General features: G+C 49.0%; 1 long non-coding RNA gene and 6 other non-coding genes across 7 annotated transcripts; all 7 read right to left on the bottom strand.

Moving 5' to 3' along the window:
- Positions 1–376: 376 nt before the first annotated feature.
- On the bottom strand, positions 377–11601 carry LOC138299250 (uncharacterized). Its single transcript, XR_011204728.1, has 2 exons — positions 10873–11601; positions 377–3438 (listed from the first exon to the last, which is right to left on the bottom strand). It is a non-coding gene; the product is annotated as an uncharacterized lncRNA (long non-coding RNA).
- Positions 11602–13686: 2085 nt separating this feature from the next.
- TRNAK-CUU (transfer RNA lysine (anticodon CUU)) lies at positions 13687–13759 on the bottom strand. The gene has a single exon. It is a non-coding gene; the product is annotated as a tRNA-Lys (tRNA).
- A 743-nt stretch (positions 13760–14502) lies between these two features.
- Positions 14503–14575, bottom strand: TRNAK-UUU (transfer RNA lysine (anticodon UUU)). The gene has a single exon. It is a non-coding gene; the product is annotated as a tRNA-Lys (tRNA).
- A 2375-nt stretch (positions 14576–16950) lies between these two features.
- On the bottom strand, positions 16951–17023 carry TRNAK-CUU (transfer RNA lysine (anticodon CUU)). The gene has a single exon. It is a non-coding gene; the product is annotated as a tRNA-Lys (tRNA).
- A 3190-nt stretch (positions 17024–20213) lies between these two features.
- On the bottom strand, positions 20214–20286 carry TRNAK-CUU (transfer RNA lysine (anticodon CUU)). The gene has a single exon. It is a non-coding gene; the product is annotated as a tRNA-Lys (tRNA).
- Positions 20287–22632: 2346 nt separating this feature from the next.
- Positions 22633–22705, bottom strand: TRNAK-CUU (transfer RNA lysine (anticodon CUU)). Its single transcript has one exon. It is a non-coding gene; the product is annotated as a tRNA-Lys (tRNA).
- A 741-nt stretch (positions 22706–23446) lies between these two features.
- TRNAK-UUU (transfer RNA lysine (anticodon UUU)) lies at positions 23447–23519 on the bottom strand. The gene has a single exon. It is a non-coding gene; the product is annotated as a tRNA-Lys (tRNA).
- Between the last annotated feature and the right edge of the window lie 1058 nt (positions 23520–24577).

Genomic DNA, 24577 nt, shown 5'->3' with positions numbered 1-24577 from the left:
GTACCTATGTCATTTCACACACCCTCTGTGTGCTCTTTGTGAGGAAGTAGTGTGTGGTTATCCCAGGAGGCCCCTTTGTTTCATTTTCTCTGCTGCTGACTCGACACAGGCACCTTTCTCTTTCTCCATCTCTCGCTCTACCCCAGTCTTATGTCCTCATCAGTCTCTCTGGAGCTCACTCTGGTACATACATGCATCTGTCCTTTCAACCTGTCTCTGGGCACATGCTTAAATGTCCAGTAGAGAAGAGTGTGAACTCTCCCTGTTTCGCGAGGTGGCAGTCAGCCTCGAGAGCCTGTCGAAGCCAAGTTATCGAAGCCCAGTCAGAGTATTCCAGATCCAGACAATTCAGGAAACAAACCGAGACCAGCCGCTCTTCTTTAGATTACTTTTAATAAGAACTAATAAGACACAATAAGAAATACGTGTACACGGAGACTTGAGCGAGCAAAATCCAGCTCGAACAGTCTGCCCAAAGAAGTAATGCATGATCTTTTATAGCATTAAACCGCAGACATTTGAATACATTTTCATTGGTTCTTGATAATGTCGTATGATTAAATGTTTCTATATAGCACACGTGATGTTCCATATAAGGGTTAGAATCATGGACAGGAAGCTTGCACAATGTCCTCTGAATCAAATGTCTTGTGATACATCTATATGTGGAGAAAGAGGAACCATAAGTGCATACGTTAGTACTTTTAGCAGTGAGGATTTCGCAAGCTAGCATGCGGTGGTGTCTCATGATGGCCATCAGTTTAGCAAGCCTTGCAACATAATGCGTTTCAAGCACAATAGACATTTCTTCAAGGCCTAGTTAATTCAACATTTTAATGTGTTCAACAGAAACAGGCCTGTATTTTCATTGTGTATCACAGGGTCTACTAGGTCCAAATGGATCCAGGAGAACGTGATTCCACATTCCGCCCTCTGATACCCAATGAAAACACTCATTGACCGTTTAATCATCCTGATGGACAGGTGTCATTTCAATATCATCATTTTCCCTGGTCTCATCCTCATGCCTTCTCTTATGATGGTGCTCAGTGTCCTTATGACACATTTTCTTCATTAACATGTTCAAACAGGAAGGACACACCCTTATCAACACACATAATGTTATAAATCCTACTATTCCCACCACCAGTACTTCTATCAGCCAGGATCCCCAACCACGGAACCATGCTGCGATGTCCTTTAGTATTCCTCCTATTTCCGTCACATCCGTCACATCCGCCACTTTCCTTGCTCCTTCTTCTACCACCTCTATTTTCCCTATTGCCATCCTCACATTCCCACTGTTGTCTGGTATTAAAACTCAGCATTCCTGATGGATCACGTTACATACACCACCGGCTCCTGCTAAAATGATGTCTAATGCAAGTCTGTTCTGTATTACAACAGCTCTTAGGTCTGTAAGTTCTTCAGTAATGTTACCTAAAGCTGCTGCAGTAGAACTTGCTAATGTTTCTACCAATACTGCCAATCTGTGTATTTGATATTCTGAATGCGCTATTCCTAATGGCATCACAACTATTCCTTCCACTGCTATGAACCTATCCAACCAAGTAGGTGCCCTTCTTCTTCGTACCCTACCCGGTGCCTTTTGTGTTGCATTGGTCAAATTTGTTATATGCAACATTCGGGGTAGTACGAACGCCAGGTAGCAGGAGCCCTGCCACCCTGCAGGCAGTCTAAAATATGCAGATGTCCCGCATACTATGTATATTCCCCTTGGAGCTGAGAGACCTATAGACAAACCTTCTGGGCCCTTCCGTATGTTATCCAAATCAGAGTATTTGGAGCAGGTGCTTTCTCCTACTTTTATGCTGCTCTTATTATGGTTGGGGAGGTGTATGTTAGGGCATTTCATTACTGGTGTAACCATTCGACACACCTTATCATAAAATGTATTTGGTCTTGGGATGCTGCCTTTGAGGTATTGAAAACACCATGACCCCTTCTTCTCCTTATGTATAGAAAGGGATATTTGTGATATATCTATGTTCTTCTCCCCCTGTACATAACCCTCATCTCTTCCTATGTTAAATGCTTCCAGTAGCTCTGCTTCACCTTTTTCCGGTACAAGTTGTCCACACACACCCATCCTACCTCCTTCTTTACTTTCTCTTCCTTCCCCACTGTTTCCCTCTTTTAATCTCCCTTTTCCAACCTTCCTCTTCCTTTTAGGTGGCCTTCTCTTTATAGTCCCATTTACTTCCTTTGCAAACATGCTGTTTAGTATGTGACATGAAGCATACTGAGGAAGAGGAATCTGGGCGTAATCTGTCCTTCCCTGGGCAGAGGTGGGTATATGTGTACAAATATAGCAATCAGACACATTTGCCAATTCCTTATAAAATTTCACCATTTGCACAAATGCATTATCCCTGTAATTTTTCCCATCTTCCTCCCATTTGGAATATTTTATCCACTGTGTCCTGTTCCCCTCCCTTTCTACCACACTAGAGTTCTCCCCTTCTTCTTGTTCTACTGCATTGGTAATCCCTATTTTGTTTACACTGTTATTTATATAATGTTCTTGGTCCAGATATGGGATTTGTATTTCTTCATGATATATAATAAGTATTATAGTGATAATTATTGCTGGAACAGGGGTACATATGGCAGTTAGTACCATAGGCCACTTTTTCTCTTTTCTTCTTCTTCTAGGCATTATTCTATTTCAAGTGTCACAGCTTGCACTTGTTTAGTTCTTGTCTGTTAATCTCTTATTCTCTGTATCTTCTTGTTGGCATGTCACAGAGTGGTGTCAGAGGTTACTAGCACTTGAACCCACTTGTATGATATACGTAGATATTCAGGTGAGACCCTATTGCCCCCATCCCTCTCCTGAGGTGTACAGCACGAGCAGTTTATCAAGAATTCTTTGATGGACCCGCTTGCGTCTCCTGACTCCTGTAGGAGAGCAGCACGAGCAGCCCTGTAGTCTCTCCGCAGGACCCGCTTGCACCTCCTGACTCCTGTAGGAGTGCAGCACGAGCAGCCCTGTAGTCTCTCCGCAGGACCCGCTTGCACCTCCTGACTCCTGTAGGAGTGCAGCACGAGCAGCCCTGTCAGTGTTGTTTGGTGTTTTGTTTGGTGTTTTTCGTTGATCGAAGGTTGTACCCCTGCGGTGCAGGTGTGACCTTTATGGGTACCGCAGGTGGTGGCTGGATGACCTCCGGTTCAATTGCTCTCTTGGTGTGTGAGCTGTGGATCCAGTATTTGAGACCCTCACACTTGACCGCTGTGGCTGTTGTCAGTAGGACTTGGTAAGGCCCTTTCCATCGTGGTTGAAGGCAATGACGCCTAGTGTGGGCCTTGACCCAAACCCAGTTGCCAGGCAGTAGTCCGTGTTCAGGTGGCGTTCCTCCTTCTGGCAGGGCCTGCAGTACCTGGCGGTGAAGACAGCGTAACGTCTCTGTTATCTTCCTGCAATATTGTAACAAAAGATCATCTGTTATTGCCAATGGGGCAACTGACATGTGGCCTGGAATATTCATGGGGCGCCCAAATAGCACCTCATGGGGACTTAGTTTTGTGACTCTATCAGGGGTACTTCTCATAGCAAGGAGCGCTAATGGTAATGCATCAATCCAAGATAGTTCAGTCACTGCGCATATCTTCCCTATTCTGTTTTTCAACACCCCATTTTTTCTCTCTACTGCCCCTGCTGCAGGTGGATGGTATGCGCAATGCAACTTTTGTGTTATTCCCAGCCCTTTGCAAAGGCCCTGAATAACATGTGAAATGAATCCTGGTCCATTGTCTGAACTTAAAAGAGTCGGCACCCCAAAACGTGGTATTAACTCTTTTAAAAGGCACTTAGCCACAGTTTGTGCATCACAGTTCCTGGTGGGGTATGCCTCAGTCCATTTGCTGAACATACAAACGATTACCAAAACATATTTTAGCTTGTATACCGGGGGCATCTCAATGAAATCCATTTGGAGGCTCTCAAAGGGTCCATGTGGCGGTGGGAAATGGCCCGAAGCGGTTGGTGTACCTTTTCCCGTGTTGTACTGTGCACAAACTGTGCATCTCTTACATAAATGTTCTGCATGTTGCCGAAATTTGGTATTAAACCAACATTGTGAAAACAGTCGTATCATTCCATCCCTACCCACATGTGAGGGGCCATGGAAAAGGCGTGCCATAGAGGGCAGTAATGTGGATGGTAGGCATATTTTACCGTTGGGTCCCACCCACACACCCTCCCCGTCTGTCTTGCAACCACCCTTTTCCCAATCTGTTAGTTCTGACCCGTCAGCCTGCTGTTGAACACATTTTGGATCAAAATATGTACTTTCCTCTTTAGCTATTGTGGTGGGTTTAACCTGGACCATTACATACTCACACCCACTGAGGGCTATTCTTCGTGCCTCTTTGTCAACAAAAGCATTTCCCACAGAAACATAGTCCTTAGCAGAAGTGTGGGCTGCACATTTTCCAATTGCAATTTTTCTGGGCAATAGTAGAGCTTGCAACAAGGCAACAATCAATGAAGCATGTTGTATGTGTTGGCCTGCTGAAGTGAGAAATCCCCTCATTGCCCACAGTTGACCGAAATCATGAGTGACCCCAAAAGCATATTGGCTGTCTGTGTAAATATTCGTTGTCTTTCCCGCTGCCAATGTGCATGCTCTGATTAGTGCTACTAATTCTGCTGCCTGGGCACTTTTAATCTTTGGTAGCCTTCCTCCTTCAAGTAATCTTGTGGCCGTCCCCACAGCATAGGCTGCTTGTAGCATCCCTGTGTGGTCCCTAATGCATGAACCATCCACAAACAAATCGCCCTCGGCCTCAGGGAATGGGGTGTCTCTGAGATCTGGCCTCACCTTGGTGTGTGTGTCGACTGCCATAATACAATCGTGGAAAGAATTATCTATGGTGGGATCATCGTGATCCATTTCGGTAGGCAACAGGCAGGAGGGATTCAATGTTGTGCATCTCTTTATCCTTATATGTGGTGCCAATAGTGTCAACTCATAGCGTGAGAGGCGAGCATTCGTCAGGTGCTGGGTCTTGGTGGTAGTTAGTAATGTGTCAATTGCGTGTGGGACATGTAACACCAAAGTGTGAGCCAGGACAATGTTTTCTGATTGTTCCACTGCTAAAGCGGCTGCTGCCACTGCCTTCAGACATGGGGGAAGACCTGCTGCTACTGGGTCCAGGGTAGCCGAATAGTAAGCCACTGGGCGGTAGAAGGTGCCGTGTTTTTGTGCCAAAACCCCTAAGGAGCAACCACCTTTTTCATGGCAAAATAAATGGAAATCTTTGGTGTAATCTGGGAGGCCTAATGCTGGTGCTGCACACAATGCTAACTTCAATTTCTGAAAAGCCTCTTCACAGTTTTCTGACCATGGTACTTTGTCTGGCACATCCTTGTGTGTTAAATTCAAAAGTGGTCGTGCAATCAGGGAGAAGTTCGGTATCCAATGCCTGCAGTAACCTGCCACCCCAAGGAAAGCCCTCACCTCCTTCTGTGATTGTGGCCTGGGGTGCTGAGTTATTGTTGCTATCCTATCTGGTAGCAATCTCCTGGACCCTGGTGACAGTTCGTGCCCTAGGTACTTCACCTTTGATTGGCAGAACTGCAACTTCTTTGGGGAGACCTTATGTCCTTTTATGGCAAGGTGACAGAGTAGGGCCACGGTGTCCTGAACACACGCTTCCCGTGATGGTGAGGCTAGCAACAAATCATCAATGTATTGTATCAAAGTTGATCCTCCTGCAAAGTGCAATGATGCCAAGTCTGCTCTTAAGGCGTCTGAGAATAATGTTGGACTGTCCACAAACCCCTGAGGGAGACATGTATATGTCATTTTTCTATTTTTGTACGTAAAACAGAATAGACCCTGAGACTCCCTATGAAGAGGCACTGAGAAAAAAGCATTACTGAGATCTAGGACTGTGAAATGCGAAGATGTACTGGGAATGTTTGATATGATGGTGGCTGGGTTGGGAACCACAGGGAATGATGGTATAACTGCCTTGTTCAGTTCCCTAAGATCTTGAGTAAATCGGTATACCGGGGACCCATCTGGTCCTTTCGCTGCCTTTTTCACGGGGAGAATAGGAGTGTTGCATGGGCTGTGTCGTACCTCCCGCAGCACTCCCTTCTTTAAAAGCTCTTCTATTACTGGAGCTATCCCCTCCTCTCCCTCTTTGGCTATTTTGTATTGTGGCACCTGTGGTAGACGGGCTCCAGGGCGCAGTGTCACTCGCACTGGGGGGCAATCTAATATTCTTCCCACATCATTTGGCCCCTTTGCCCACACTTCACTAGGGACCGAGTCTTGTAATTCTTGTGGGAGACTTTGTTCTTGTCCCTTACCTCTGGGGTCACATCCCATGAAAGCCTGTAATGCTATCCCATTCTCCTTGCTTTCCAGGAAGATCCCTTCAGGTGAGCAGCTGATGGTGCACTGTAACTTACATAGGAGATCCCTTCCTAGCAAATTTACTGGACAGTGTCTCCCAAAAATAAACTGATGATTTACAGTAATAGGGCCTACTTTGAATTTCAATGGTTGTGTTAAGTATTCATTCATAGGTTGTCCTGTCAAACCTACGGCTGTTATTTGAGTTGCTGATAATGGTGCGTTGGGTACATCAGAGGCCTTTAGCATTGACATAGTGGCCCCAGTGTCAACTAAAAAAGGCACAGTTTTGCTTAGCACTGTCCCATCTACATATGGACCTTCTTGATCAACCGACAGTACTGGGCCTGTGAAATGTGTCTCCACAGGAGGTGGGTATGGAAACCCATGTCCCCCCTGAGGTGCCTGTGGTATGTCTTGATATGTACCCCACCCCGCACAAACCGGGTCATTTACTGTGGCAGCATCATATGCATTGTTTGTATAAGGTGGGGGTAGTAACTGTTGTGTTCCGTATCGTATACTGCCCTGTTGTTGTCTCTGCTGACCTCTACTTCTTTGTCCCCTGGCTAAAAAAGGGCAATCTGCCTTCCAGTGTCCCTGTTGATTACAGTGGAAACAGGTGGTGCCTGGCGGGGGCGTGAAAGTTACTCGTTCACCCTGTCCTCTGCCCCTGCCCCTTCCCTTGCCCCTGCTTTGATTATTATTGTAAAATCGTTCTTGTGCCACCATTAATTTGACCTTATCCTTTTTCAATTTCTCATCATCTGCCCTTTGGATATTTGTTTGATAGTCTGCGCAATACCTGGCTGCTGCTAACACTTTGTCAATGGGTTCTTGTTGCCAACACACAAAAGACGTTTGTAAATGAGTTTGTATAGGCTGTTGTAATCCATATACAAAGTTGGTCACAAACGCAGGCATCGCCTCACCCAGTGGGTTCCTCATTCCACTACTCTGCTGGTAGACCTGTAGAAGGCGGTCATAATAACTTGTCACACTCTCATTCTTCTCCTGTTTTGTATGTATTATTTTAGACCAATCAACCTTTTCCTCTGGTACTTTTTCTCGTATGTATTTCATCACCTTGTCTCTTGCGGTCTCTACCTCTTGTCCCGGTGCCCCCCCTTTTCCCCTCACTGGTTCCTCTGCCGGCCATCCTACCACCTTCTTACAATCCTCCCATAAATCTCGTGGTATTATTATACTGAATAACATGTTCAAATCCTTCCACAACATTTCTCCCATTGCCACTATTCTATTCAATTCTGTGTACCATTTGTGTGGCTCATCGCGTAATTTTGGGAAGTCTTTGGTGAAGGAAAACAGGTCAGCTCTATGCCAAGGTACATAGACATATGTTGGGGTATGGCCATCCTCCCCTAGGGAGGACGAAGGTACCTCTCTCAGAGGCATCATCTTCGTCTGTGCCTGTTCTGTCCCTTCCTTATTTTTCTCTAGGCTCTGCAGAACCTGAGCTGCTTTTAACCCTTCTTTCAATTCTTTCCATTTCTGTAATTTTAATATAGCGTATTCCAGTTTTTCAGACAATTTGTCATTACTCCAGGATGGCACGTCTGCATCTGTGAAACTCATTTGAGAAGTGTCCCAACTGTATTCTGTTGGCAGGGGATTTGTGCTGTTAGTGTAGTGAGCATATATCTGGTGTATCTCAGGGCCTAGGGCCATCAGTTCTGTTCGCGCCATGGCTAGAAGTTCCTCTCTGTATTCCCTATTGTTATCTCTTTCTACTTCCGCAAATATCAGTCTTTTATCAATGAGATCTGTGAGTATGGCACGACAATTTTTTCTGTCTGATTTCAGGAACTTAGTCTTTCTTAGTGTGCTGGGAGAAGCACTCGGTGTACCGTATGGTGAATTTCCTTTCAATTGTGTTGCTGTGAGGCTGTTCCTCTTTTCAAATAGACTTCCGTCTAAAAACCTCGTCAAAATATCAATGTTATGCTTCGTGTGGTGTGTGAAAATACATATTTCCCATATCAGCTCATGCAATCCCTTTATCCCTTCACTACTGTCCCTGGACGCGTCTTGGAACTGCTGTTTCCAATGTGTATTCAGCAATTTTGGTCCATTTCCTTTCTTTGTAGCCTGTGCCAACAAACTGTCACTTTCCTTGTCCGTTTTCTGAGCAATGTGGGCCACTTCCTCTCTGACTTCCTGCAGCATTTGAAAGTCTTTCACTCGGTCAAGGTTCATTTTTGTGAGTTCCTCTTTTATTAAACCATGTGCGAGCTCTTGGGCTGCAGTTTTCTGAGCCAGAGATAGCTCAGGAGGCTCCGTACCTGTCGCTAAGTGCTCAACGTGCACTTTTTCCTCCGAACTCACTGTTTTCTTCTCATTACCTAACCTCCCCATCAGTATGTCTTCTATGAGTGCGTCCTCGGTCTCTTCCTTTGTTGTTCCCTGCATACTGTGTTCCTGTGATGGCGCACCTACCACAGGAAGACATGGGAATGTTCCTACCATATCGAGCATTTTATCCCTCCGCTCCTCCCTCTTCTCATTTCTCTGTCTTTCACAATAAAATCCGTCTTTCAACACCACCAATTCCTTGCACACTTTAGCTTTTATGTCGTTTGTGTGACGGAGGTCTCGTAGGCAATAGTCCCAGGAATAGAAACTGTCCCATTCCAGGTTACGAGTCTTACGTCCCCTTAGAATCAGCATTTGTCTCAAGTATGACAACTTGTTCATGTCATATGTGCCATTACTTGGAAATTGTAAGTCGGGTCGTTTTTCCGTCAGCCTGTGCCATTTGTCAAGAAACATTAATGCATGTAGTCCTTGCTTAACGGCTACTTGGTAGGCAGGACTATCCTTAGGGGGTGTTATTTGGTGTGTGTCCAAATGTTCCTTGCTAAAGGGGTTCCCCATAGCTAAATAAAAGGTCACTGCTTTCCCTTAACACTTCACGTAAACAGTTCGGTCACACCAGGAAACACCAGGGAGTCGGCTTATTTCTGCCGCTCATATCAAATGACACATGAGGAAAACCTGCACTCAAATCAGTACTGCCAACCGCATTTGTTATTAGTGAAGCGGAGAGTTTGTCTGCAATCACACAACAGTACACGCAGCCTTGTTCACCTCAAGCATGCACAAGTTGGAATGAAGAAAAAACAGTGCCAAGGTGCTGGTGACGGCGTACACTGGCGTCCTTTTAGCGAATAAAAGATGACAGGAAAGTCAAGAGAGAAAGGCAAAGATCCCAAACCCTTGCTTTCCTGCCCTGAGACAGGGTGCGGCTGTATGGGATTAGAACCTGGACCAGATCCGTGGCGGGTGTCACACAGGTAATGCAATAATGGTGAACAGTGCACTCAATCACATATAGGACAATACGATAACAATATAACAAAAACAGGTGCTTGCCCTACTTGATGCTCATGCCTCCCACCCTTTGTGCTGGTGCTGGTGCGTGGTGACAGTAGAGTGTGGTGCGCAGGCAGACCCTGTCAGTCGTAGTAATCAGTCACTGTAACAGTACTGGCGGGCGTAATGCTCCTGAGTTCTGGTACAACCGCAACTTGAGTCAGTCAGTTAATACACATCCCCTTCCTCACTACATTCTCTCCACTATCCTAACACAGAATTCAATCACCCCCTCCATCTCTCCATCTAACCAGCCGGAGAGAGAGAGAGAAAGAGCAGAAAAAAGGAAGGAAAAATGCAATACAACGCCCCCACAGAGCACAACACCGCAACGTTATCAGCGCAGAGAGAGAGAGAAAACAAATAAATAAATATGCGAGAGCACGGCACTGCCTGCCTTGCCTGCTCCACTGGAGTGGACACCTACCACTCGATCAATCACCGGGCACAACCTGCCCTTCCTGCTGGGGTGGACAATCACCAACCCCTCTGGCCAAAGTATCACTCCCCAGCCCCTCTGGCTGGGAAATGCTGCCCCAACCCTTTCCGGTTGGGAGCTGTGGCCACACAGCGCCGTCCACTGTGTACCGAGACCATACCACTAACAGCCTCACACATGTAGCGTCGCTGGGTAATCAGAAACCCTTTTATAATATTTACAGCAACTACCGAACCATGAATTCCTTAGCAGTGAGAACAAAAGAGGGAAGGAAATGGCGCAATAAGGCAGAAACGATAATATCAACACAAAACTCCAGCACGCGGCCATCTGAAGGCCATCATCTGAATGTCTGAACGAGGTACTGTAGAAGAGTCTGGAATAATGGGGACAGGAACATCCGCATGCCACCGTAAACAAAGAACAAACATAACAAGAAAGAACAGCAGGCTAATAGGAATAGCATATAGTACAATTATCCACAACTCCATGTAGAAGTGCAAACATAAATCCCCCCGCCACCTACATAAATCCCCCCGCCACCTCCCCCCTATACAACACCCTCTGCGAACAGAGGGAGAGAGAGAGAAGAAGAGGGAAACAAAACTTAAAATATAAACAGACGGGACCGAGGAAATGACAGATACTTACGACAGCACCAACACCCTGCCCCGGAGGGGACCCGACCAGCCCAAGACGCCGTTGCCCCCCCTCCGCAGAGAGGCAGGAGCTGAGCCTGTGAGATAGTAGATCCGATCGCAATTCTCCACCAGATGTCGAAGCCAAGTTATCGAAGCCCAGTCAGAGTATTCCAGATCCAGACAATTCAGGAAACAAACCGAGACCAGCCGCTCTTCTTTAGATTACTTTTAATAAGAACTAATAAGACACAATAAGAAATACGTGTACACGGAGACTTGAGCGAGCAAAATCCAGCTCGAACAGTCTGCCCAAAGAAGTAATGCATGATCTTTTATAGCATTAAACCGCAGACATTTGAATACATTTTCATTGGTTCTTGATAATGTCGTATGATTAAATGTTTCTATATAGCACACGTGATGTTCCATATAAGGGTTAGAATCATGGACAGGAAGCTTGCACAATGTCCTCTGAATCAAATGTCTTGTGATACATCTATATGTGGAGAAAGAGGAACCATAAGTGCATACGTTAGTACTTTTAGCAGTGAGGATTTCGCAAGCTAGCATGCGGTGGTGTCTCATGATGGCCATCAGTTTAGCAAGCCTTGCAACATAATGCGTTTCAAGCACAATAGACATTTCTTCAAGGCCTAGTTAATTCAACATTTTAATGTGTTCAACAGAAACAGGCCTGTATTTTCATTGTGTATCACAGGGTCTACTAGGTCCAAATGGATCCAGGAGAACGTGTCTTCCTGAGGCTGCCGGAATGGCCGAGCGGTGTAAGGCGCCACATTCAAGAGCAGTATCTTCCCCAGTCCTGTGGTCAAATCCCGCTGCTGACATAAAGTAGTTTTCATACCTACTTTAATCATAACACCAGCGGGGATGAGACCTTAAACTCCTCTTTTTGAAAGGATGGGGGGGGACAGGACGGACCAGAGCGGACTCCGAGCTCGCTGTAAGCACGGGCGGCTCAGGCTAGGAAAGGGCGCAGGAAAGGCTCGGCCTAGGACCGCTCCCAGCGGCGCCTCCCAGGGCGGGAAGTGCTGCGTTGTGTGGAGTCCTGTGGGAATCGTGAGGCAAACTGCAGGATGTGTGTGTGTGTAGTTTTAAGCCTAAGCAAAATATCTGAAAAAGGTGAGAGTTAATGTTAAACCCGAAAATGGAGAAGCCTTTAAAAAGCATCACACCCAACATGGGGCTCAAACCCACGACCCTGAGATTAAGAGTCTCATGTTCTACTGACTGAGCTAGGTAGGCTGCTGTGCCTGCTTTATTTCACACACCCTCTGTGTGTTCTTTGTGAGGAAGTAGTGTGTGGTTATCCAAGGAGGCCCCTTTGTTTCATTTTCTCTGCTGCTGACTCGACACAGGCACCTTTCTCTTTCTCCATCTCTCGCTCTACCCCAGTCTTATGTCCCCATCAGTCTCTCTGGAGCTCACTCTGGTACATACATGCATCTGTCCTCTCAACCTGTCTCTGGGCACATACTTAAATGTCCAGTAGAGAACAGTGTGAACTCTCCCTGTTTCGCGAGGTGGCTGTCAGCTTCCAGAGCTGTGTTCCAGAGGCTGCCGGAATGGCCGAGCGGTGTAAGGTGCCACATTCAAGAGCAGTATTTTCCTCAGTCCTGTGATCAAATCCCGCTGCCGACATAAAGTAGTTTTCATACCTACTTTAATCATAACACCAGCGGGGATGAGACCTTAAACTCCTCTTTTTGAAAGGATGGGGGGGGGCAGGACGGACCGGAGCGGACTCCGAGCTCGCTGGAAGCACGGGCAGCTCAGGCTAGGAAAGGGCGCAGGAAAGGCTCGGCCTAGGACCGCTCCCAGCGGCGCCTCCCAGGGTGGGAAGTGCTGCGTTGTGTGGAGTCCTGTGGGAATAGTGAGGCAAACTGCAGGATGTGTGTGTGTGTGTGTAGTTTTAAGCCTCAGCGAAATATCTGAAAAAGGTGAGAGTTAATGTTATACCCGACAATGGAGAAGCCTTTAAAAAGCATCACGCCCAACGTGGGCTTGAACCCACGACCCTGAAATTAAGAGTCTCATGCTCTACCGACTGAGCTAGCCGGGCTGCTGTACCTATGTCGTTTCACACACCCTCTGTGTGTTCTTTGTGAGGAAGTAGTGTGTGGTTATCCCAGGAGGCCCCTTTGTTTCATTTTCTCTGCTGCTGACTCGACACAGGCACCTTTCTCTTTCTCCATCTCTCGCTCTACCTCAGTCTTATGTCCTCATCAGTCTCTCTGGAGCTCACTCTGGTACATACATGCATCTGTCCTTTCAACCTGTCTCTGGGCACATGCTTAAATGTCCAGTAGAGAAGAGTGTGAACTCTCCCTGTTTCGCGAGGTGGCAGTCAGCCTCGAGAGCTGTGTTCCGGAGGCTGCCGGAATGGCCGAGCGGTGTAAGGCGCCACATTCAAGAGCAGTATCTTCCCCAGTCCCGTGGTCAAATCCCGCTGCTGACATAAAGTAGTTTTCATACCTACTTTAATCATAACACCAGCGGGGATGAGACCTTAAACTCCTCTTTTTGAAAGGATGGGGGGGGACAGGACGGACCGGAGCGGACTCCGAGCTCGCTGTAAGCACGGGCGGCTCAGGCTAGGAAAGGGCGCACGAAAGGCTCGGCCTAGGACCGCTCCCAGCGGCGCCTCCCAGGGCGGGAAGTGCTGCGTTGTGTGGAGTCCTGTGGGAATCGTGAGGCAAACTGCAGGATGTGTGTGTGTGTAGTTTTAAGCCTCAGCAAAATATCTGAAAAAGGTGAGAGTTAATGTTAAACCCGAAAATGGAGAAGCCTTTAAAAAGCATGACGCCCAACGTGGGGCTTGAACCCACGACCCTGAGATTAAGAGTCTCATGCTCTACCGACTGAGCTAGCCGGGCTGCTGTGCCTATGTTATTTCACACACCCTCTGTGTGTTCTTTGTGAGGAAGTAGAGTGTGGTTATCCCAGGAGGCCCCTTTGTTTCATTTTCTCTGCTGCTGACTCGACACAGGCACCTTTCTCTTTCTCCATCTCTCGCTCTACCCCAGTCTTATGTCCTCATCAGTCTCTCTGTAGCTCACTCTGGTACATACATGCATCTGTCCTCTCAACCTGTCTCTGGGCACATACTTAAATGTCCAGTAGAGAACAGTGTGAACTCTCCCTGTTTCGCGAGGTGGCAGTCAGCCTCCAGAGCTGTTTTCCGGAGGCTGCCGGAATGGCTGAGCGGTGTAAGGTGCCACATTCAAAAGCAGTATCTTCCCCAGTCCTGTGATCAAATCCCGCTGCAGACATAAAGTAGTTTTCATACCTACTTTAATCATAACACCAGCGGGGATGAGACCTTAAACTCCTCTTTTTGAAAGGATGGGGGGGGGACAGGAGTGGACCGGAGCGGACTCCGAGCTCGCTGTTAGCACGGGCGGCTCAGGCTAGGAAAGGGCGCAGGAAAGGCTCGGCCTAGGACCGCTCCCAGCGGCGCCTCCCAGGGCGGGAAGTGCTGCTTTGTGTGGAGTCCTGTGGGACTCGTGAGGCAAACTGCAGGATGTGTGTGTGTGTAGTTTTAAGGCTCAGCAAAATATCTGAAAAAGGTGAGAGTTAATGTTAAACCCGAAAATGGAGAAGCCTTTAAAAAGCATCACACCCAACGTGGGGCTCGAACCCACGACACTGAGATTAAAAGTCTCATTCTCTACCGACTGAGTTAGCCGGGCTGTTGCTCCTATATCATTTCACACACCCTCTGTGTGTTCTTTGTGAGGAAGTAGTGTGTGGTTACCCCAGGAGGCCCCTTTGTTTCATTTTCTCAGCTGTTGATCCGACACAGGCACCTTTCTCTGTCTCCATCTCTCGCTCTACCCCAGTCTTATGTCCCCATCAGTCTCTCTGGAGCTCACTCTGGTACATACATGCATCTGTCCTCTCAACCTATCTCTGGGCACATGCTTAAATGTCCAGTAGAGAACAGTGTGAACTCTCCCTGTTTCGCAAGGTGGCAGACAGCCTCCAGAACCGTGTTTCGGAGGCTGCCGGAATGGCCGAGCAGTGTAAGGTGCCACATTCAAGAGCAGTATTTTCCCCAGTCCTGTGATCAAATCCCGCTGCCGACATAAAGTAGTTTTCATACCTACTTCAATCATAACACCAGCGGGGATGAGACCTTAAATTCCTCTTTTTGAAAGGATGGGGGGGGGAGGGCAGGAGGGACCGAAGCGGACTCCGTGCTCGCTGTAAGCACGGGCGGCTCAGGGTAGGAAAGGGCGCAGGAAAGGCCCGGCCTAGGACCGCTCCCAGTGGCGCCTCCCAGGGCGGGAAGTGCTGCGTTGTGTGGAGTCCTGTGGGAATCGTGAGGCAAACTGCAGGATGTGTGTGTGTAGTTTTAAGCCTCAGCGAAATATCTGAAAAAGGTGAGAGTTAATGTTAAACCCGAAAATTGAGAAGCCTTTAAAAAGCATCATGCCCAACGTGGGGCTCAAACCCACGACCCTGGGATAAAGAGTATCATGTTGTACCGACTGAGCTAGCCAGACTGCTACTCCTATGTCATTTCACACACCCTCTGTGTGTTCTTTGTGAGGAAGTAGTGTGTGGTTTTCCCAGGAGGCCCCTTTGTTTCATTTTCTCTGCTGCTGACTCGACACAGGCACCTTTCTCTTTCTCCATCTCTCGCTCTACCCCAGTCTTATGTCCCCATCAGTCTCTCTGGAGCTCACTCTGGTACATACATGCATCTGTCCTCTCAACCTGTCTCTGGGCACATAATTAAATGTCCAGTAGAGAACAGTGTGAACTCTCCCTGTTTCGCGAGGTGGCAGTCAGCCTCCAGAGCCATGTTCAGGAGGCTGCCGGAATGGCCGAGTGGTGTAAGGCGGCACATTTAAGAGCAGTATTTTCTCCAGTCCCGTGATCAAATCCTGCTGCCGAAGTAAAGTAGTTATCATACCTACTTTAATCATAACACCAGCGGGGATGAGACTTTAAACTCCTCTTTTTGAAAGGATGGGGGGCAGACAGGACGGACCGGAGCGGACTCAGAGCTTGCTGTAAGCACGGGCGGCTCAGGCTAGGAAAGGGCGCAGGAAAGTCTCGGCCTAGGACCGCTCCTAGCGGAGCCTCCCAGGGCGGGAAGTGCTGCATTGTGTGGAGTCCTGTGGGAATCGTGAGGCAAACTGCAGGATGTGTGTGTGTGTAGTTTTAAGCCTCAGCAAAATATCTGAAAAAGGTGAGAGTTAATGTTAAACCCGAAAATGGAGAACCCTTTAAAAAGCATCACACCCAACATGGGGCTCGAACCCACGATCCTGAGATTAAGAGTCTCATGCTCTACCGACTGAGCTAGCCGGGCTGTTGTTCCTATATCATTTCACACACCCTCTGTGTGTTCTTTGTGAGGAAGTAGTGTGTGGTTATCCCAGGAGGCCCCTTTGTTTCATTTTCTCAGAGGCTGACTCGACACAGGCACCTTTCTCTTTCTCCATCTCTCGCTCTACACCAGTCTTATGTCCCCATCAGTCTCTCTGGAGCTCACTCTGGTACATACATGCATCTGTCCTCTCAACCTGTCTCTGGGCACATACTTAAATGTCCAGTAGAAAACAGTGTGAACTCTCCCTGTTTCGTGAGGTGGCAGTCAGCCTCCAGAGCCGTGTTCTGGAGGCTACCGGAATGGCTGAGCGGTGTAAGGTACCACATTCAAGAGCAGTATCTTCCTCAGTCTTGTGATCAATTCCCGCTGCCGACATAAAGTAGTTTTCATACCTACTTTATTCATAACACCAGCGGGGATGAGACTTTAAATTCCTCTTTTTTAAAGGATTTGGGGGGGGAGGGCAGGACGGACCGGAGCGGACTCCGAGCTCGCTGTAAGCACGGGTGGCTCAGGCTAGGAAAGGGCGCAGAAAAGGCTCGGCCTAGGACCGCTCCCAGCGGCGCCTCCCAGGGCGGGAAGTGCTGCGTTGTGTGGAGTACTGTGGGAATCGTGAGGCAAACTGCAGGATGTGTGTGTGTAGTTTTAAGCCTCAGCAAAATATCTGAAAAAGGTGAGAGTTAATGTTAAACCCGAAAATGGAGAAGCCTTTAAAAAGCATCACGCCCAACATGGGGCTCGAACCCACGACCCTGAGATTAAGAGTCTCATGCTCTACCGACTGAGCTAGCCGGGCTCCTGTGCCTATGTCATTTCATACACCCTCTGTGTATTCTTTGTGAGGAAGTAGTGTGTGGTTATCCAAGGAGGCCCCTTTGTTTCATTTTCTCTGCTGCTGACTCGACACAGGCACCTTTCTCTTTCTCCATCTCTCGCTCTACCCCAGTCTTATGTCCCCATCAGACTCTCTGGAGCTCACTCTGGTACATACATGCATCTGTCCTCTCAACCTGTCTCTGGGCACATACTTAAATGTCCAGTAGAGAACAGTGTGAACTCTCCCTGTTTCGCGAGGTGGCAGTCAGCCTCCAGAGCCATGTTCCAGAGCCTGCCGGAATGGCCGAGCGGTGTAAGGTCCCACATTCAAAAGCAGTATTTTCCCCAGTCCCGTGATCAAATCCCGCTGCTGACATAAAGTCGTTTTCATACCTACTTTAATCATAACACCAGCGGGGATGAGACCTTAAACTCCTCTTTTTCAAAGGCTGGGGGGGTACAGGATGGACCGGAGCGGGCTCCGAGCTCGCTGTAAGCACGGGCGGCTCAGGCTAGGAAAGGGCGCAGGAAAGGCTCGGCCTAGGACCACTCCCAGCGGCGCCTCCCAGGGCGGGAAGTGCTGCGTTGTGTGGAGTCCTGTGGGAATCGTGAGGCAAACTGCAGGATGTTTGTGTGTGTAGTTTTAAGCCTCAACGAAATATCTGAAAAAGGTGCGAGTTAATGTTAAACCCGAAAAAGGAGAAGCCTTTAAAAAGCATCACGCCCAACATGGGGCTCGAACCCACAACCCTCAAATTAAGAGTCTCATGCACTACCCACTGAGATAGTCGGGCTGCTGTGACTATATCATTTCACACACCCTCTGTGTGTTCTTTGTGAGGAAGTAGTGTGTGGTTATCCCAGGAGGCCCCTTTGTTTCATTTTCTCTGCTGCTGATTCGACACAGGCACCTTTCTCTTTCTCCATCTCTCGCTCTACCCCAGTCTTATGTCCCCATCAGTCTCTCTGGAGCTCAATCTGGTACATACATGCATCTGTCCTCTCAACCTGTCTCTGGGCACATGCTTAAATGTCCAGTATAGAACAGTGTGAACTCTCCCTGTGTCGCGAGGTGGCATTCAGCCTCCAGAGGCATGTTCCGGAGGCTGCCGGAATGGCCGAGCGGTGTAAGGCGCCACATTCAAGAGCAGTATCTTTCCCAGTCACGTGATCAAGTCCTGCTGCTGACATAAAGTAGTTTTCATACCTACTTTAATCATAACACCAGCGGGAATGAGACTTTAAACTCCTCTTTTTGAAAGGATGGGGGGGGGGGGACAGGACTGACCTGTGCGGACTCCGAGCTCGCTGTAAGCACGGGCGGCTCAGGCTAGGAAAGGGCGCAAGAAAGGCTCGGCATAGGACCGCTCCCAGCGGTGCCTCCCAGGGCGGGAAGTGCTGCGTTGTGTGGAGTCCTGTGGGAATCGTGAGGCAAACTGCAGGATGTGTGTGTGTGTAGTTTTAAGCCTCAGCAAAATATCTGAAAAAGGTGAGAGTTAATGTTAAACCCGAAAATGGAGAAGCCTTTAAAAAGCATCACGCCCAACGTGGGGCTTGAACCCACGACCCTGAGATTAAGAGTCTCATGCGCTAGCGACTGAGCTAGTGAGGCTGCTGTGTCTATGTCATTTCACACACCCTCTGTGTGTTCTTTGTGAGGAAGTAGTGTGTGGTTATCCCAGGAGGCCCCTTTGTTTCATTTTCTCTGCTGCTGACTCGACACAGGCACCTTTCTCTTTCTCCATCGCTCGCTCTACCCTAGTCTTATGTCCCCATCAGTCTCTCTGGAGCTCACTCTGGTACATACATGCATCTGTCCTCTCAACCTGTCTCTGGGCACATACTTAAATGTTCAGTAGAGAACAGTGTGAACTCTCCCTGTGTCGCGAGGTGGCAGTCAGCCTCCAGAGCTGTGTTCCGCAGGCTGCCATAATGGCCGAGCGGTGTAAGGTGCCACATTGAAGAGCAGTATCTTCCCCAGTCCCGTGGTCAAATCCCACTGCTGACATAAAATAGTTTTCATACCTACTTTAATCATAACACCAGCGTGGATGAGACCTTAAACTCCTTTTTTTGAAAGGATGGGGGGGGACAGGACGGACCGGAGCGGACTCCGAGCTCGCTGTAAGCATGGGCGGCTCAGGCTAGGAAAGGGCGCAGGAAAGGCTCGGCCTAGGACCACTCCCAGCAGCGCCACCCAGGGCAGAAAGTGCTGCGTTGTGTGGAGTCCTGTGGGAATCGTGAGGCAAACTGCAGGATGTGTGTGTGTGTGTAGTTTTAAGCCTCAGCGAAATATCTGAAAAAGGTGAGTCTTAATGTTCAACCCGAAAATGGAAAAGTCTTTAAAAAGCATCACACCCAACATGGGTCTCGAACCCACGACCCTGAGATTAAGAGTCTCATGCTCTATCGACTGAGCTAGCCGGGCTGCTGTGCCTATGTCATTTCACACACCCTCTGTGTGTTCTTTGTGAGGAAGTAGTGTGTAGTTATTCCAGGAGGCCCCTTTGTTTCATTTTCTCTGCTGCTGACTCGACACAGGCACCTTTCTCTTTCTCCATCTCTCGCTCTACCCCAGTCTTATGTCCCCATCAGTCTCTCTGGAGCTCACTCTGGTACATACATGCATCTGTCCTCTCAACCTGTCTCTCGGCACATACTTAAATGTCCAGTAGAGAACAGTGTGAACTCTCCCTGTTTCGCGAGGTGGCAGTCAGCCTCCAGAGTTGTGTCCGGAGGCTGCCGGAATGGCTGAGCGTTGTAAGGTGCCACATTCAAGAGCAGTATCTTCCTCAGTCCCGTGGTCAAATCCCGCTGCTGACATAAAGTAGTTTTCAGAACTACTTTAATCATAACACCAGCGGGGATGAGACTGTAAAACTCCTCTTTTTGAAAGGATGGGGGGGACAGGACGGACCGGAGCGGACTCCGAGCTCGCTGTAAGCACGGGCGGCTCAGGCTAGGAAAGGTCGCAGGAAAGGCTCGGCCTAGCACCGCTCCCAGCGGCGCCTCTCAGGCCGGGAAGTGCTGCGTTGTGTGGAGTCCTGTGGGAATCGTGAGGCAAACTGCAGGATGTGTGTGTGTGTGTAGTTTTAAGTCTCAGCGAAATATCTGAAAAAGGTGAGAGTTAATGTTAAACCCGAAAATGGAGAAGCCTTTAAAAAGTATCACGCCCAACGTGGGGCTTGAACCCACGACCCTGAGATTAAGAGTCTCATGCTCTACCGACTGAGCTAGCCGGGCTGCTGTGCCTATGTCATTTCACACACCCTCTGTGTGTTCTTTGTGAGGAAGTAGTGTGTGGTTATCCCAGGAGGCCCCTTTGTTTCATTTTCTCTGCTGCTGACTCGACACAGGCACCTTTCTCTTTCTCCATCGCTCGCTCTACCCTAGTCTTATGTCCCCATCAGTCTCTCTGGAGCTCACTCTGGTACATACATGCATCTGTCCTCTCAACCTGTCTCTGGGCACATACTTAAATGTTCAGTAGAGAACAGTGTGAACTCTCCCTGTGTCGCGAGGTGGCAGTCAGCCTCCAGAGCTGTGTTCCGCAGGCTGCCATAATGGCCGAGCGGTGTAAGGTGCCACATTCAAGAGCAGTATCGTCCCCAGTCCCGTGATCAAATCCCGCTGCTGACATTAAGTAGTTTTCATACCTACTTTAATCATAACACCAGCGGGGATGAGTCTTTAAACTCCTCTTTTTGAAAGGATGGGGAGGACAGGACGGACCGGAGCGGACTCCGAGATCGCTGTAAGCACGGGCGGCTCAGGCTAGGAAAGGGCGCAGGAAAGGCTCGGCATAGGACCGCTCCCAGCGGCGCCTCCCAGGGAGGGAAGTGCTGCGTTGTGTGGAGTCCTGTGGGAATCGTGAGGCAAACTGCAGGATGTGTGTGTGTGTAGTTTTAATCCTCAGCGAAATATCTGAAAAAGGTGAGAGTTAATGTTTAACCCGAAAATGGAGAAGCCTTTAAAATGCATCAGGCCCAACATGGGGCTCGAACCCACGACCCTGAGATTAAGAGTCTCATGCTCTACCGACTAAGCTAGCCGGGCTGCTGTGCCTATGCCATTTCACACACCCTCTGTGTGTTCTTTGTGAGGAAGTAGTGTGTGGTTATCCCAGGAGGACCCTTTGTTTCATTTTCTCTGCTGCTGACTCGACACAGGCAACTTTCTCTTTCTCCATCTCTCGCTCTACCCCAGTCTTATGTCCCCATCAGTCTCTCTGGAGCTCAATCTGGTACATACATGCATCTGTCCTCTCAACCTGTCTCTGGGCACATACTTAAATGTCCAGTAGAGAACAGTGTGAACTCTCCCTGTTTCGCGAGGTGGCAGTCAGCCTCCAGAGGCGTGTTCCGGAGGCTGCCGGAATGGCTGAGTGGTGTAAGGGGCCACATTCAAGAGCAGTATCTTCCCCAGTCCCGTGATCAAATCCTGCTGCTGACATAAAGTAGTTTTCATGGGTGAGGATGAGACCTTAAACTCCTCTTTTTGAAAGGATGGGGGGGGACAGGAGGCACCAGAGCGGACTCCGAGCTCGCTGTAACAACGGGCGGCTCAGGCTAGGAAAGGGTGCAGGAAAGGCTCAGCCTAGGACCGCTCCCAGCGGCGCCTCCCAGGGCGGGAAGTGCTGCGTTGTGTGGAGTCCTGTGGGAATCGTGAGGCAAACTGCAGCGTGTGTGTGTGTGTAGTTTTAAGCCTCAGCAAAATATCTGAAAAAGGTGAGAGTTAATGTTAAACCCGAAAATGGAGAAGCCTTTAAAAAGCATCACGCCCAACGTGGGGCTCGAACCCACGACCCTGAGATTAAGAGTCTCATGCTCTAGCGACTGAGCTTGTCAGGTTGCTGTGCCTATGTCGTTTCACACACCCTCTGTGTGTTCTTTGTGAGGAAGTAATGTGTGGTTATCCCAGGAGGACCCTTTGTTTCATTTTCTCTGCTGCTGACTCGACACAGGCACCTTTCTCTTTCTCCATCTCTCGCTCTACCCCAGTCTTATGTCCCCATCAGTCTCTCTGGAGCTCACTCTGGTACATACATGCATCTGTCCTCTCAACCTGTCTCTGGGCACATACTTAAATGTCCAGTAGAGAACAGCGTGAACTCTCCCTGTGTCGCGAGGTGGCAGTCAGCCTCCAGAGCCGTGTTCCGCAGGGTGCCGGAATGGCCGAATGGTGTAAGGCGCCACATTGAAGAGCAGTATCTTCCCCAGTCCCGTGGTCAAATCCCACTGCTGACATAAAGTAGTTTTCATACCTACTTTAATCATAACACCAGGGGTATCAGACCTTAAACTCCTCTTTTTGAAAGGATGGGCGGGACAGGACGGACCGGAGCGGACTCAGAGCTCGCTGTAAGCGTGGGCGGCTCAGGCTAGGAAAGGGCGCAGGAAAGGCTCGGCCTAGGACCGCTCCCAGCGGCGCTACCCAGGCCGGGAAGTACTGCGTTGTGTGGAGTCCTGTGGGAATCGTGAGGCAAACTGCAGGATGGGTGTGTGTGTAGTTTTAAGACTCAGCGAAATATCTGAAAAAGTTGAGCGTTAATGTTCAACCTGAAAATGGAGAAGCGTTTAAAAAGCATCACACCCAACGTGGGGCTCGAACCCACGACCCTGAGATTAAGAGTCTCATGCTCTACCGACTGAGCTAGCCGGGCTGCTGTGCCTATGTCATTTCACACACCCTCTGTGTGTTCTTTGTGAGGAAGTAGTGTGTGGTTATCCCAGGAGGCCCCTTTGTTTCATTTTCTCTGCTGCTGACTCGACACAGGCACCTTTCTCTTTCTCCATCTCTCGCTCTACCCCAGTCTTATGTCCCCATCAGTCTCTCTGGAGCTCACTGTGGTACATACATGCATCTGTCCTCTCAACCTGTCTCTGGGCACATACTTAAATGTCCAGTAGAGAACAGTGTGAACTCTCCCTGTTTCGCGAGGTGGCAGTCAGCCTCCAGAGGTGTGTCCGGAGGCTGCCGGAATGGCCGAGCGGTGTAAGGCGCCACATTCAAGAGCAGTATCTTCCCCAGTCCCGTGGTCAAATCCCGCTGCTGACATAAAGTAGTTTTCATACCTATTTTAATCATAACACCAGCGGGGATGAGACCTTAAACTCCTCTTTTTGAAAGGATGGGGGGGGACAGGACGGACCGGAGCGGACTCTGTGCTCGCTGTAAGCACGGGCGGCTCAGGCTAGGAAAGGGCGCAGGAAAGGCTCGGCCTAGGACCGCTCCCAGCGGCGCATCCCAGGACGGGAAGTGCTGCGTTGTGTGGAGTCCTGTGGGAATCGTGAGGCAAACTGCAGGATGTGTGTTTGTGTATTTTTAAGCCTCAGCAAAATATCTGAAAAAGGTGAGAGTTAATGTTAAACCCGAAAAGGGAGAAGCCTTTAAAAAGGCATCACGCCCAACGTGAGGCTCGAACCCACGACCCTGAGATTAAAAGTCCCATGCTCTACCGACTGAGCTAGCCTGGCTGCTGTGGCTATGTTGTTTCACACACCCTCTGTGTGTTCTTTGTGAGGAAGTAGTGTGTGGTTATCCCAGGAGGCCCCTTTGTTTCATTTTCTCTGCTGCTGACTCGACACAGGCACCTTTCTCTTTCTCCATCTCTCGCTCTACCCCAGTCTTATGTCCTCATCAGTCTCTCTGGAGCTCAATCTGGTACATACATGCATCTGTCCTCTCAACCTGTCTCTGGGCACATAGTTAAATGTCCAGTAGAGATCAGTGTGAACTCTCCCTGTGTCGCGAGGTGGCATTCAGCCTCCAGAGGTGTGTTCCGGAGGCTGCCGGAATGGCCGAGCGGTGTAAGGCGCCACATTCAAGAGCAGTATCTTTCCCAGTCCCGTGGTTAAATCCCGCTGCTGACATAAAGTAGTTTTCATACCTACTTTAATCATAACACCAGCAGGGATGAGACCTTAAACTCCTCTTTTTGAAAGGATGGGGGGGACAGGACGGACCGGAGTGGACTCCGAGCTCGCTGTAATCACGGGCAACTCAGGCTAGGAAAGGGCGCAGGAAAGGCTCGGCCTTGGACCGCTCCCAGCGGCGCCTCTCAGGGCGGGAAGTGCTGCGTTGTGTGGAGTCCTGTGGGAATCGTGACCCAAACTGCAGGATGTGTGTGTGTGTAGTTTTAAGCCTCAGCGAAATATCTGAAAAAGGTGAGAGTTAATGTTAAACCCGAAAATGGAGAAGCCTTTAAAAAGCATCACGCCCAACATGGGGCCCAAACCCACGACCCTGAGATTAAGAGTCTCATGCGCTAGCGACTGAGCTAGTGAGGTTGCTGTGCCTATGTCATTTCACACACCCTCTGTGTGTTCTTTGTGAGGAAGTAGTGTGTGGTTATCCCAGGAGGCCCCTTTGTTTCATTTTCTCTGCTGCTGACTCGACACAGGCACCTTTCTCTTTCTTCATCTCTCGCTCTACCCCAGTCTTATGTCCCCATCAGTCTCTCTGGAGCTCACTCTGGTACATACATGCATCTGTCCTCTCAACCTGTCTCTGGGCACATACTTAAATGTCCAGT

The sequence above is a fragment of the Pleurodeles waltl genome, chromosome 6 (genome assembly GCF_031143425.1).
Source record: "Pleurodeles waltl isolate 20211129_DDA chromosome 6, aPleWal1.hap1.20221129, whole genome shotgun sequence".
NCBI classification, from domain to species: Eukaryota; Metazoa; Chordata; class Amphibia; order Caudata; family Salamandridae; genus Pleurodeles; species Pleurodeles waltl.
This window is presented reverse-complemented; position numbering and strand designations above follow the sequence as displayed.